We start from the raw sequence: 14,491 nt of genomic DNA, 5'->3' as shown, positions 1-14,491 counted from the left end.
GTGGTAATAATTAGTAAGTACACTATGCAACTATAAATAATTAGTAATAATTGTTTATCTAGCCAATGTGGTTGGTTTTACAGTGTGGTAATAATTAGTAATTATATTTTCGCAACTGTAAATAATTAGTAATAATAGTTTACCTAGCCATTGTGGTTGGTTTTGCAGAGTGTGGAAGTAATTGGTAATTATATTTACGCAAATGTAAATAATTAGTATTAAAAGTTTTCCTAGCCATTGTGGTTGGTTTTACAGTGTGGTAATAATTAGTAATTATATTTACGCAACTGTAAATAATTAGTAATAATTGTTTACCTAGCCAATGTGGTTGGTTTTACAGAGTGTAGTAATTATTTACGCAACTGTAAATAATTATTAATAATTGTTTATGTAGCCAATGTGGTTGGTTTTACAGAGTGTGGTAATAATTAGTAAGTATACTATGCAACTATAAATAATTAGTAATAATTGTTTATCTAGCCAATGTGGTTGGTTTTACAGTGTGGTAATAATTAGTAATTATATTTTCGCAACTGTAAATAATTAGTAATAGTTTACCTAGCCATTGTGGTTGGTTTTGCAGAGTGTGGAAGTAATTGGTAATTATATTTACGCAAATGTAAATAATTAGTATTAAAAGTTTACCTAGCCATTGTGGTTGGTTTTACAGTGTGGTAATAATTAGTAATTATATTTACGTAACTGTAAATAATTAGTAATAATTGTTTACCTAGCCAATGTGGTTGGTTTTACAGAGTGTAGTAATTATTTACGCAACTGTAAATAATTATTAATAATTGTTTATGTAGCCAATGTGGTTGGTTTTACAGAGTGTGGTAATAATTAGTAAGTATACTATGCAACTATAAATAATTAGTAATAATTGTTTATCTAGCCAATGTGGTTGGTTTTACAGTGTGGTAATAATTAGTAATTATATTTTCGCAACTGTAAATAATTAGTAATAATTGTTTACCTAGCCAATATTGAGTAATTAGTGCAATAACCAGGACATAGCATATAAATAATTATTTACTTATTTATTTCCTTTTTAATTAGTAACTGCTCATTGATTGACATATGGACATATAAGCTATGCATTTGCACATACTGTGGTGTTGCTCTGTGATTGGTCGACACCTCCACGACGTCTTCCCTTCGCGACCAATAAGTGCTGTGGCAAAAATGTGACACTTTTGCTAACGACAACTATGAGGCAATAAAGGCTTTTGCCTTAATAGCAGTAGGTATCTGCAATAAAGCATTGCTTGCAAATGTACAAAACATTTCTGGAAAACACTGTTTTAACAGCTTGATATCAGTTGCCAGTTGTAATTTGTAACCCTGATATTATACTATTTTTTGTAATGCGGCAGAGCATTCTGGGCTTGCTGTACCTCTGCCACGGGTCTACCCGGTACTGCACTACTTCCGGGACTAGCTAAGCGACTCACGGTTTTTGGGGGAGGACAATCACAACTCAAAGATGAGGCCAACTAACTTTTTTCATTCGAGCTCACTGCTATCCATGTGCCTAACACAGCAATCCTCTCAATGCCTGTCTTATTGCATTGTTGGGCGCCTCGTGCATGCAGTGACACCTTGGGTTACTTTTTCCGCATGTCATTGCATGTGAGTCCATTATTTGAGGCAATAAAGAATGGTTTGATTAAGAATCCCCTTCAAGGGATGTGTCGAGATTTGGTAAACCATAGCTCAAGTGCTACAAACAAAAAACGGTGGACCGACGCTGTTTCTGCAACAACCGATAAGTGGCACCACTTGGGCATACATTTTTGATGGGATCGAACTGCAGTTCCTTGTCAATTTATCGCTTCTCGGCCTTTTGGCTAAGATCAAAGTGTAGTAGACAGACCCTGAAGCAGCCTTCCTGACAGCAGCATTCAACGCCTGCCTCAAGTTCAAGAGAGTGCCCCCAGCATGGAAGGAGTCCCGGACCATCCTCATCCACAAGAAGGGACCTGCGGAGGACGTCACAAACTGGCGCCCCATCGCACTCGGGTCGACGATTTCAAAGCTGTATGCTGGGTGTCTCGCCACTCGGCTGCAGCGATGGATCGCTGAACACGAGCTGCTCTCTCGTTGTCAAAAGGGGTTCCTGCCGCACGATGGTGTGTTTGAGCACAACTTCGTGCTGCAGGAGCGCCTTGACGCAGCGAGGGGTGGCGGTGGGGAGCTGTGCGTGGCGTTCCTTGACTTCAGCAACGCCTTTGGATCTGTCGCCCACAACGCCCTCATCGACGCACTACGTGGAGCAGGCGCCGGCAGCGACTTCTGTTCGATCGTCGCTGACCTCTACAGGGACAACACCACCACCATCATAGGACAAGAAGGATCAACACGGCCGATCGACATTTCTGCAGGGATTCGACAGGGATGCCCACTGAGCGGGCTCTTGTTTAATTTTGTCATTGACCCTGTTTTGCGTGCTGTGCAGGGAGGCGAGAGGCAGCACAACATCCTGGCCTACGCCGATGACCTCACCCCCCTGGCCAATGACCCGGAGATGCTTCAAGCCCGCATTAATACTGTTGAATCCCTTTCTTCTAGGCTGGGACTACAGCTTAACCCAGCGAAGTGCCGCACTCTTCATCTGAGCGGCAAAACACCGGTTGGTACAAGACTGACTCCTTTTTTTATTGCAGGAGCTGAGATCCCAATTATCCAGGATTTTGAAAGCCAGACGTTCCTGGGCCGCCCTGTGGGGTTCAACGTCTTCCCGGACAGAGCTACTGTGGACCAGGCCATCAACACCGGCCGCCGCCTGCTTAGCTCAATGCTCGCCCCTTGGCAGAGATTGGACGCTGTGAAAACATTTGTATATCCAGCGCTCAATTTCTCCATGCGGTGCGGTGTGTTGGGCAAGTCAGAGTGGGCGCGCCTCGACGATGCACTGCGGCCACTAATCAAAAAATCCCTTTATCTTCCAGGAATCGCAGCCAATGAATACCTCTACGGCAGCGCAGCATCGGGCTCGGTCGGCATCCCCCTCGCAGCGGAGCTGAGCGACATCTGCCGCATTGACAATGCATTTAAGCTCCTCTCCTCTCTTGATCTAGAGGTGCGAGATCTAGCGCTGCATGCCGTTACTGCCATCACGACGAAGAGACTACGCCGACCAGCCACGGATGAGGACATCGCTGCCTACCTGACAGGGGAGACGGAGGGAGACTTCCGAGCTAGGGCAACGCAGCTTCAGTCTGTATGGACGGAGGCTCGCAAGGCTTCCCGGCGCCTGGCGGTCACGTGGGAGATGCAGGAGGGGGGCCCCAGCATCACTCGCGCCGACGTGACCGTCACGCAGAAGCAGCGCACGAAAGTGGTGAGGACACTTCGGAGCATCGCTATGCGCGCACGAGATCACAATCTCCACGAAAAGCCTAACCAGGGGAAAGTGATGGAGTGCGTAGCAGCCGACCGTAGCAGTTCCCACTTCATGAGGACGGGGCGCTTCACTCGCTTCTGCGATTGGCGCTTCGTGCACCGTGCGAGGCTGAACCTGCTGCCCCTCAACGGAGCCAGGCCGTGGGATGTCGCTGCTGACCAGCGGTGTCGGAGATGCGGGCAAGACAAGGAATCCCTCCCGCATGTTCTCTGTCACTGCATGCGCCAGAGCGTCGCCTACACCAGCCGACACAACAGGATCGTCGACCGGCTGAAGACAGCCGCTGAGAAGCGATTCACCGTCACCCATGAGAACCGGCCCGTGGGTGACACGAACCTCCGCCCAGATCTTGTTCTGGCGCGCGGGGAAACGGCGATTGTCATTGATGTCACATGCCCCTTTGACAATCGCAAAACCGCCTTCGATGCTGCACGGGAGAGTAAGGTCGCCAAGTACGAACCCGTTCGCCAATACCTGCTCCGGAAATTCCAGCGGGTCAGCATTGAGGCAGTCGTTGTTGGGGCCCTGGGCTCCTGGGACCCCAACAATGACAAAGTGATGAGGCGCCTCTGTAGCAAACGCTACATGCGTCTCTTCAAGAAGCTGGCGGTGAGCGATACCATCGCAGCTTCTCGTGAAGTCTATGCTAAACACGTAGCTGCAAATTGAAGGGCTCGCACTTCGGTGGACTTCAGCAGCTCGAGTTAGAAAGACTTCCTACACGCACAACAATACACTCACCCCACAGCAGGAATAAAACTTTGCAGATGAGATTTCCCCTAAAAAGGAATGAACAACAACAGTAGGTGTCTGCAATAAAACTGCTAGGAAATGTACAAAACATTTCTGAAAAACACTCTGTTCTTAACAGCTTAATATCTGTTACGGGTTCTAATTGTACCTATGATATTAAACTGATTTTTGTAGCGCGGCGGAGTGTTCGGGGCTTGCTCCAACTCCGCCACGGGTCGACCCGGTACTGCACTACTTCCGGGACCGGCCCAGCATCTCCCCCTTTTGGGGGGAGAAGGCACAATTGAAAAAAAACAGAAAAACTGCTTTGTTTTGTTCTAGAAATTTTTGGACTTTTTTTTTCCGACTTTTTTTTCCGACTTTTTTTTCCGACTTTTTTTTCCGACTTTTTTTTCCGACTTTTTTTTCCGACTTTTTTTTCCGACTTTTTTTTCCGACTTTTTTTTCCGACTTTTTTTTCCGACTTTTTTTTCCGACTTTTACTGTTATGTGGTTGGTTTTACAGAGTGTAGTAATTATTTACGCAACTGTAAATAATTATTAATAATTGTTTATGTAGCCAATGTGGTTGGTTTTACAGAGTGTGGTAATAATTAGTAAGTATACTATGCAACTATAAATAATTAGTAATAAAAGTTTACCTAGCCATTGTGGTTGGTTTTACAGTGTGGTAATAATTAGTAATTATATTTACGCAACTGTAAATAATTAGTAATAATAGTTTACCTAGCAATTGTGGTTGGTTTTACAGAGTGTGGTTATAATTAGTAATTATATTCACGCAACTGTCAATAATTAGTAATAATTATTTACGCAACTGTAAATAATTATTAATAATTGTTTATGTAGCCAATGTGGTTGGTTTTACAGAGTGTGGTAATAATTAGTAAGTATACTATGCAACTATAAATAATTAGTAATAAAAGTTTACCTAGCCATTGTGGTTGGTTTTACAGTGTGGTAATAATTAGTAATTATATTTACGCAACTGTAAATAATTAGTAATAATAGTTTACCTAGCAATTGTGGTTGGTTTTACAGAGTGTGGTTATAATTAGTAATTATATTCACGCAACTGTCAATAATTAGTAATAATTATTTACGCAACTGTAAATAATTATTAATAATTGTTTATGTAGCCAATGTGGTTGGTTTTACAGAGTGTGGTAATAATTAGTAAGTATACTATGCAACTATAAATAATTAGTAATAATTGTTTATCTAGCCAATGTGGTTGGTTTTACAGTGTGGTAATAATTAGTAATTATATTTTCGCAACTGTAAATAATTAGTAATAATAGTTTACCTAGCCATTGTGGTTGGTTTTACAGTGTGGAAGTAATTGGTAATTATATTTACGCAAATGTAAATAATTAGTATTAAAAGTTTACCTAGCCATTGTGGTTGGTTTTACAGTGTGGTAATAATTAGTAATTATATTTACGCAACTGTAAATAATTAGTAATAATAGTTTACCTAGCAATTGTGGTTGGTTTTACAGAGTGTGGTTATAATTAGTAATTATATTCACGCAACTGTCAATAATTAGTAATAATTATTTACGCAACTGTAAATAATTATTAATAATTGTTTATGTAGCCAATGTGGTTGGTTTTACAGAGTGTGGTAATAATTAGTAAGTATACTATGCAACTATAAATAATTAGTAATAATTGTTTATCTAGCCAATGTGGTTGGTTTTACAGTGTGGTAATAATTAGTAATTATATTTTCGCAACTGTAAATAATTAGTAATAATAGTTTACCTAGCCATTGTGGTTGGTTTTGCAGAGTGTGGAAGTAATTGGTAATTATATTTACGCAAATGTAAATAATTAGTATTAAAAGTTTACCTAGCCATTGTGGTTGGTTTTACAGTGTGGTAATAATTAGTAATTATATTTACGCAACTGTAAATAATTAGTAATAATTGTTTACCTAGCCAATGTGGTTGGTTTTACAGAGTGTAGTAATTATTTACGCAACTGTAAATAATTATTAATAATTGTTTATGTAGCCAATGTGGTTGGTTTTACAGAGTGTGGTAATAATTAGTAAGTATACTATGCAACTATAAATAATTAGTAATAAAAGTTTACCTAGCCATTGTGGTTGGTTTTACAGTGTGGTAATAATTAGTAATTATATTTACGCAACTGTAAATAATTAGTAATAATAGTTTACCTAGCAATTGTGGTTGGTTTTACAGAGTGTGGTTATAATTAGTAATTATATTCACGCAACTGTCAATAATTAGTAATAATTATTTACGCAACTGTAAATAATTATTAATAATTGTTTATGTAGCCAATGTGGTTGGTTTTACAGAGTGTGGTAATAATTAGTAAGTATACTATGCAACTATAAATAATTAGTAATAATTGTTTATCTAGCCAATGTGGTTGGTTTTACAGTGTGGTAATAATTAGTAATTATATTTTCGCAACTGTAAATAATTAGTAATAATAGTTTACCTAGCCATTGTGGTTGGTTTTACAGTGTGGAAGTAATTGGTAATTATATTTACGCAAATGTAAATAATTAGTATTAAAAGTTTACCTAGCCATTGTGGTTGGTTTTACAGTGTGGTAATAATTAGTAATTATATTTACGCAACTGTAAATAATTAGTAATAACAGTTTACCTAGCAATTGTGGTTGGTTTTACAGAGTGTGGTTATAATTAGTAATTATATTCACGCAACTGTCAATAATTAGTAATAATTGTTTACCTAGCCAATATGGTTGGTTTTAAAGAGTGTAGTAATTATTTACGACTGTAAATAATTATTAATAATTGTTTATGTAGCCAATGTGGTTGGTTTTACAGAGTGTGGTAATAATTAGTAAGTACACTATGCAACTATAAATAATTAGTAATAATTGTTTATCTAGCCAATGTGGTTGGTTTTACAGTGTGGTAATAATTAGTAATTATATTTTCGCAACTGTAAATAATTAGTAATAATAGTTTACCTAGCCATTGTGGTTGGTTTTGCAGAGTGTGCAAGTAATTGGTAATTATATTTACGCAAATGTAAATAATTAGTATTAAAAGTTTACCTAGCCATTGTGGTTGGTTTTACAGTGTGGTAATAATTAGTAATTATATTTACGCAACTGTAAATAATTAGTAATAATTGTTTACCTAGCCAATGTGGTTGGTTTTACAGAGTGTAGTAATTATTTACGCAACTGTAAATAATTATTAATAATTGTTTATGTAGCCAATGTGGTTGGTTTTACAGAGTGTGGTAATAATTAGTAAGTATACTATGCAACTATAAATAATTAGTAATAATTGTTTATCTAGCCAATGTGGTTGGTTTTACAGTGTGGTAATAATTAGTAATTATATTTTCGCAACTGTAAATAATTAGTAATAGTTTACCTAGCCATTGTGGTTGGTTTTGCAGAGTGTGGAAGTAATTGGTAATTATATTTACGCAAATGTAAATAATTAGTATTAAAAGTTTACCTAGCCATTGTGGTTGGTTTTACAGTGTGGTAATAATTAGTAATTATATTTACGCAACTGTAAATAATTAGTAATAATTGTTTACCTAGCCAATGTGGTTGGTTTTACAGAGTGTAGTAATTATTTACGCAACTGTAAATAATTATTAATAATTGTTTATGTAGCCAATGTGGTTGGTTTTACAGAGTGTGGTAATAATTAGTAAGTATACTATGCAACTATAAATAATTAGTAATAAAAGTTTACCTAGCCATTGTGGTTGGTTTTACAGTGTGGTAATAATTAGTAATTATATTTACGCAACTGTAAATAATTAGTAATAATAGTTTACCTAGCAATTGTGGTTGGTTTTACAGAGTGTGGTTATAATTAGTAATTATATTCACGCAACTGTCAATAATTAGTAATAATTATTTACGCAACTGTAAATAATTATTAATAATTGTTTATGTAGCCAATGTGGTTGGTTTTACAGAGTGTGGTAATAATTAGTAAGTATACTATGCAACTATAAATAATTAGTAATAATTGTTTATCTAGCCAATGTGGTTGGTTTTACAGTGTGGTAATAATTAGTAATTATATTTTCGCAACTGTAAATAATTAGTAATAATAGTTTACCTAGCCATTGTGGTTGGTTTTACAGTGTGGAAGTAATTGGTAATTATATTTACGCAAATGTAAATAATTAGTATTAAAAGTTTACCTAGCCATTGTGGTTGGTTTTACAGTGTGGTAATAATTAGTAATTATATTTACGCAACTGTAAATAATTAGTAATAACAGTTTACCTAGCAATTGTGGTTGGTTTTACAGAGTGTGGTTATAATTAGTAATTATATTCACGCAACTGTCAATAATTAGTAATAATTGTTTACCTAGCCAATGTGGTTGGTTTTAAAGAGTGTAGTAATTATTTACGACTGTAAATAATTATTAATAATTGTTTATGTAGCCAATGTGGTTGGTTTTACAGAGTGTGGTAATAATTAGTAAGTACACTATGCAACTATAAATAATTAGTAATAATTGTTTATCTAGCCAATGTGGTTGGTTTTACAGTGTGGTAATAATTAGTAATTATATTTTCGCAACTGTAAATAATTAGTAATAATAGTTTACCTAGCCATTGTGGTTGGTTTTGCAGAGTGTGGAAGTAATTGGTAATTATATTTACGCAAATGTAAATAATTAGTATTAAAAGTTTACCTAGCCATTGTGGTTGGTTTTACAGTGTGGTAATAATTAGTAATTATATTTACGCAACTGTAAATAATTAGTAATAATTGTTTACCTAGCCAATGTGGTTGGTTTTACAAAGTGTAGTAATTATTTACGCAACTGTAAATAATTATTAATAATTGTTTATGTAGCCAATGTGGTTGGTTTTACAGAGTGTGGTAATAATTAGTAAGTACACTATGCAACTATAAATAATTAGTAATAATTGTTTATCTAGCCAATGTGGTTGGTTTTACAGTGTGGTAATAATTAGTAATTATATTTTCGCAACTGTAAATAATTAGTAATAATAGTTTACCTAGCCATTGTGGTTGGTTTTGCAGAGTGTGGAAGTAATTGGTAATTATATTTACGCAAATGTAAATAATTAGTATTAAAAGTTTTCCTAGCCATTGTGGTTGGTTTTACAGTGTGGTAATAATTAGTAATTATATTTACGCAACTGTAAATAATTAGTAATAATTGTTTACCTAGCCAATGTGGTTGGTTTTACAGAGTGTAGTAATTATTTACGCAACTGTAAATAATTATTAATAATTGTTTATGTAGCCAATGTGGTTGGTTTTACAGAGTGTGGTAATAATTAGTAAGTATACTATGCAACTATAAATAATTAGTAATAATTGTTTATCTAGCCAATGTGGTTGGTTTTACAGTGTGGTAATAATTAGTAATTATATTTTCGCAACTGTAAATAATTAGTAATAGTTTACCTAGCCATTGTGGTTGGTTTTGCAGAGTGTGGAAGTAATTGGTAATTATATTTACGCAAATGTAAATAATTAGTATTAAAAGTTTACCTAGCCATTGTGGTTGGTTTTACAGTGTGGTAATAATTAGTAATTATATTTACGTAACTGTAAATAATTAGTAATAATTGTTTACCTAGCCAATGTGGTTGGTTTTACAGAGTGTAGTAATTATTTACGCAACTGTAAATAATTATTAATAATTGTTTATGTAGCCAATGTGGTTGGTTTTACAGAGTGTGGTAATAATTAGTAAGTATACTATGCAACTATAAATAATTAGTAATAATTGTTTATCTAGCCAATGTGGTTGGTTTTACAGTGTGGTAATAATTAGTAATTATATTTTCGCAACTGTAAATAATTAGTAATAATTGTTTACCTAGCCAATATTGAGTAATTAGTGCAATAACCAGGACATAGCATATAAATAATTATTTACTTATTTATTTCCTTTTTAATTAGTAACTGCTCATTGATTGACATATGGACATATAAGCTATGCATTTGCACATACTGTGGTGTTGCTCTGTGATTGGTCGACACCTCCACGACGTCTTCCCTTCGCGACCAATAAGTGCTGTGGCAAAAATGTGACACTTTTGCTAACGACAACTATGAGGCAATAAAGGCTTTTGCCTTAATAGCAGTAGGTATCTGCAATAAAGCATTGCTTGCAAATGTACAAAACATTTCTGGAAAACACTGTTTTAACAGCTTGATATCAGTTGCCAGTTGTAATTTGTAACCCTGATATTATACTATTTTTTGTAATGCGGCAGAGCATTCTGGGCTTGCTGTACCTCTGCCACGGGTCTACCCGGTACTGCACTACTTCCGGGACTAGCTAAGCGACTCACGGTTTTTGGGGGAGGACAATCACAACTCAAAGATGAGGCCAACTAACTTTTTTCATTCGAGCTCACTGCTATCCATGTGCCTAACACAGCAATCCTCTCAATGCCTGTCTTATTGCATTGTTGGGCGCCTCGTGCATGCAGTGACACCTTGGGTTACTTTTTCCGCATGTCATTGCATGTGAGTCCATTATTTGAGGCAATAAAGAATGGTTTGATTAAGAATCCCCTTCAAGGGATGTGTCGAGATTTGGTAAACCATAGCTCAAGTGCTACAAACAAAAAACGGTGGACCGACGCTGTTTCTGCAACAACCGATAAGTGGCACCACTTGGGCATACATTTTTGATGGGATCGAACTGCAGTTCCTTGTCAATTTATCGCTTCTCGGCCTTTTGGCTAAGATCAAAGTGTAGTATCTGTGTATATCGCTGTGTATCTCGCTTCTCGGCCTTTTGGCTAAGATCAAAGTGTAGTATCGGCCTTTTGGCTAAGATCAAAGTGTAGTAGTATCCTGGACCCCTGGACCCCCTGCTGTTCCTGGACCCCCTGCTGACCCTGGACCCCCCTGCTGACCCTGGACCCCTGGACTCATGGACCATCCGGACCTGCTGTTCTTGGAACCCCTGCTGTCCCTGGATTCCCGGTTGCTGTGAGAGCTTGGTGAGAGCTCTCTTTTTTTTACTAGTTCATTTAGTGTTTCCTATCCCCATTGTTGGCTTGTTTATGTAGTATCTGGCAGTGTTTTTTGTCCTTCAAGTGTTCTTTTTTCTTAATTTGCTAGTTTTTTTTTTTTTTTTTGTCCTTCTAGTTTTCCTTTTTTTTTTTTGCTTGTTCTTTAACCTCTCCGTTCTGTTTGTGCTCACATTCTTTGCAATCGGTTTATTCATGTAGTGCTTTCTGCCCTTAAACTTTTTTTTTCTTTTTACGTCTTTGCTAGTTTTTTTTTTTTTTTTACTTTTTTGTTTGTGTTCAAATTCTTTGCCATCCTTGTTGGTTTGTTCATGTAGTATCTGCCGCTGTTTCTCGCCGGTTGTGCCTTTAATTATTATTATTTTATTACTTTTTGTTGCATTGCCACCAGTTTTTTTTTTTCTTTTTTTTTTGAGAGCTTAGTGCGAATTCTTTGCATGTGTGCCCTTTTATTTTAGTTGAGGTGCTGATTTATTGGGTTCCTGCAATGTGATTTCATTGACAAGAGCCGTTTTCCAGTCAAGTGTGGTGTTTCCCATGTTTCGCTCCCGTTAAACTTTTTTTTTTTTTTTTTTTGAGCTTGGTGAGGGCTCTTTGCCGCGTTTGCCTGGTAATTGAGTGACGATTTTTATTAGTTGCTGCGTTGCTCTTTTTCACTTGTATTGTGTTGAGGGTGATTTGTGTGTGGTGTTTACTGGTGTTTCTCTCCTGTTCAGCTCCATCTTTTGTTTTGCTTTGCTACGAGCTTGGTGAGGGCTCTCATATTGTTTTTTTTTTTTTTTTTTTGGTGTTGAGCATTCTCTCTCTTTTTTTTTTTTTTTCTGTGCGCACTTTGGTTTTTCAGTCTCATTATTAGTGTATGTTAGTTGTTCTTTCTGGATAGTCTTTTTCCCCGTGGGAGCTGCAGCGCTGACCTCTTCTGCGGAAGGAAATCCATTATCGCAGTATGTCGCGCGGATACACCCCGCCATTTCTTCCAGACGACCGCCGCTGCTAGAAGTGATGTCATCGCCTCCGACAAGCAGCGCCTTCACCGCCAGCAGAAGCCGCATCCCAGTCCGATCGCCGTCTACCAGTCCAAGCCCGGCCAACAATGAAGAACCGCCACAGCCCGGATCGCAACCTCGCCGTGATGGGAACAGCCTTACGCTGTTCTTTCCGCTGGCGAGGACGTTCCGATGTACGGAAGAGGGATGCGCTACCGCGTACTCCCCGGTATTGTGGACGTCCAGGCGGCAGTCCCTGACTCGGCATCTTGAAAGTGAGCATGGGGTGCGCATAAGCCAGGTCACGCATTTTTGCACTCTCTGCCACAGAGAGGTCGGTCCTCGGCCAAAAGCGCATCCCTGTCTTACTGGAGAGAAGCTCGAGGTGGCCAGCACTGACTTGCACAGCCACAAGTGCGGTGATTGCCAGCTCTCTTTTCCATCGAAAAGAGGGCTGGAAAATCATCACATGTGGCACCGCAAACAGACTGCCATGCAGGGATTACCGCCTCGTCCCGTGCCACCGTTAGCGGCGACGAGAAGACTAAGAAGGACACCATCCCGGGACGCCAGACCACCGGATCTAGAGCCCCCACAAGAAGAGGACATCAGCCAAGACGCAAGGACACCACCAGCAACGCCTCAACAAGACACCAATGTGGAGGAAGCGGGCCAGGAAGAGCCACGAACGCTAACCCCCATCTCTCCTCCTCCAGAGAGCAGCACCACGAGAGCAGCAACACCAGCACTAATTTTTCCCACCTCCCCATCCCAGCAGGATGACCAGGGAATTCCCGTGCCTGCCAGCAGCACACCCAACAGCAGCAGGGAGATGGAGAATTCACAAGATTCTCCTTCCTTGCAGGTAGGCGACGGACAACAGGCTCACCTGTCAACAATCAGCGAGGAAAGCAATACATCGCAGCTTCAAGACGACGACGGCGGCGGGCACCATGACGCAACTGCCACCCAGGGAGCACTAACTGATTCTCTTTCTGATGAACTGGAGTGCGAGGGCATACTCGTCGACCACACCAGGCGCCTCCGGTGTTTGCTGCGTGAGCCTGCGTCTGCTGAGGGTTGGGATGGTTTTCTTTCCATCTTGGAGGAGGCCATCACCGAGGTTGGAAAGGCGGTAAAGCTGCCGAAGGCTCCGGCCGGAGGTAAGCCGCGCCGTCCGACCAACCCCGACAACGCTCAGCAGATCCAGTCTCTTTACCGCAGGAATCGCCGCCGAGCAGTACGCCTGATTGTGGACGGCGAGTCGCCTATGTGCACGGTTCCTTTACAGGATCTCGAGGACCACTTCACTGCAACGTGGGGCCCCAAGGAGGTGGACACCAGCCTTCTTCTCAACAAGGCCAAGAGCAGCGACCTCACGGAATTCCCTCTAGACAAGTTCACCGAAGAGGAGGTCCTGACGAAGCTGAGGAAATGTGAGAACACCGCGCCCGGCAACGACCGAATCACCTACCAGCACTGGAAGACGACAGACCCTGAAGCAGCCTTCCTGACAGCAGTATTCAACGCCTGCCTCAAGTTCAAGAGAGTGCCCCCAGCATGGAAGGAGTCCCGGACCATCCTCATCCACAAGAAGGGACCTGTGGAGGACGTCACGAACTGGCGCCCCATCGCACTCGGGTCGACGATTTCAAAGCTGTATGCTGGGTGTCTCGCCACTCGGCTGCAGCGATGGATCGCTGAACACGAGCTGCTCTCTCGTTGTCAAAAGGGGTTCCTGCCGCACGATGGTGTGTTTGAGCACAACTTCGTGCTGCAGGAGCGCCTTGACGCAGCGAGGGGTGGCGGTGGGGAGCTGTGCGTGGCGTTCCTTGACTTCAGCAACGCCTTTGGATCTGTCGCCCACAATGCCCTCATCGACGCACTACGTGGAGCAGGCGCCGGCAGCGACTTCTGTTCGATCGTCGCTGACCTCTACAGGGACAACACCACCACCATCGTAGGACAAGAAGGGTCAACACGGCCGATCGCTATTTCTGCAGGGATTCGACAGGGATGCCCACTGAGCGGGCTATTGTTTAATTTTGTCATTGACCCTGTTTTGCGTGCTGTGCAGGGAGGCGAGAGGCAGCACAACATCCTGGCCTACGCCGATGACCTCACCCCCCTGGCCAATGACCCGGAGATGCTTCAAGCCCGCATTAATACTGTTGAATCCCTTTCTTCTAGGCTGGGATTACAGCTTAACCCAGCGAAGTGCCGCACTCTTCATCTGAGCGGCAAAACACCGGTTGGTACAAGACTGACCCCTTTCTTTATTGCAGGAGCTGAGATCCCAATTATCCAGGATTTTGAAAGCCAGACGTT

At 40.3% G+C, this 14,491-nt stretch overlaps 4 pseudogenes; all 4 read left to right on the top strand.

Moving 5' to 3' along the window:
* Positions 1–1,280: 1,280 nt before the first annotated feature.
* On the top strand, positions 1,281–1,451 carry LOC146171246 (U2 spliceosomal RNA; annotated as a pseudogene).
* A 2,792-nt stretch (positions 1,452–4,243) lies between these two features.
* LOC146171245 (U2 spliceosomal RNA) lies at positions 4,244–4,416 on the top strand (annotated as a pseudogene).
* A 5,897-nt stretch (positions 4,417–10,313) lies between these two features.
* LOC146171244 (U2 spliceosomal RNA) lies at positions 10,314–10,484 on the top strand (annotated as a pseudogene).
* A 379-nt stretch (positions 10,485–10,863) lies between these two features.
* On the top strand, positions 10,864–11,017 carry LOC146171243 (U2 spliceosomal RNA; annotated as a pseudogene).
* The last annotated feature ends 3,474 nt before the right edge of the window (positions 11,018–14,491 follow it).

This window comes from Amblyomma maculatum, unplaced genomic scaffold, assembly GCF_055883805.1.
Source record: "Amblyomma maculatum isolate TAMU_Amacu unplaced genomic scaffold, ASM5588380v1 scaffold_23, whole genome shotgun sequence".
NCBI classification, from domain to species: Eukaryota; Metazoa; Arthropoda; class Arachnida; order Ixodida; family Ixodidae; genus Amblyomma; species Amblyomma maculatum.
This window is presented reverse-complemented; position numbering and strand designations above follow the sequence as displayed.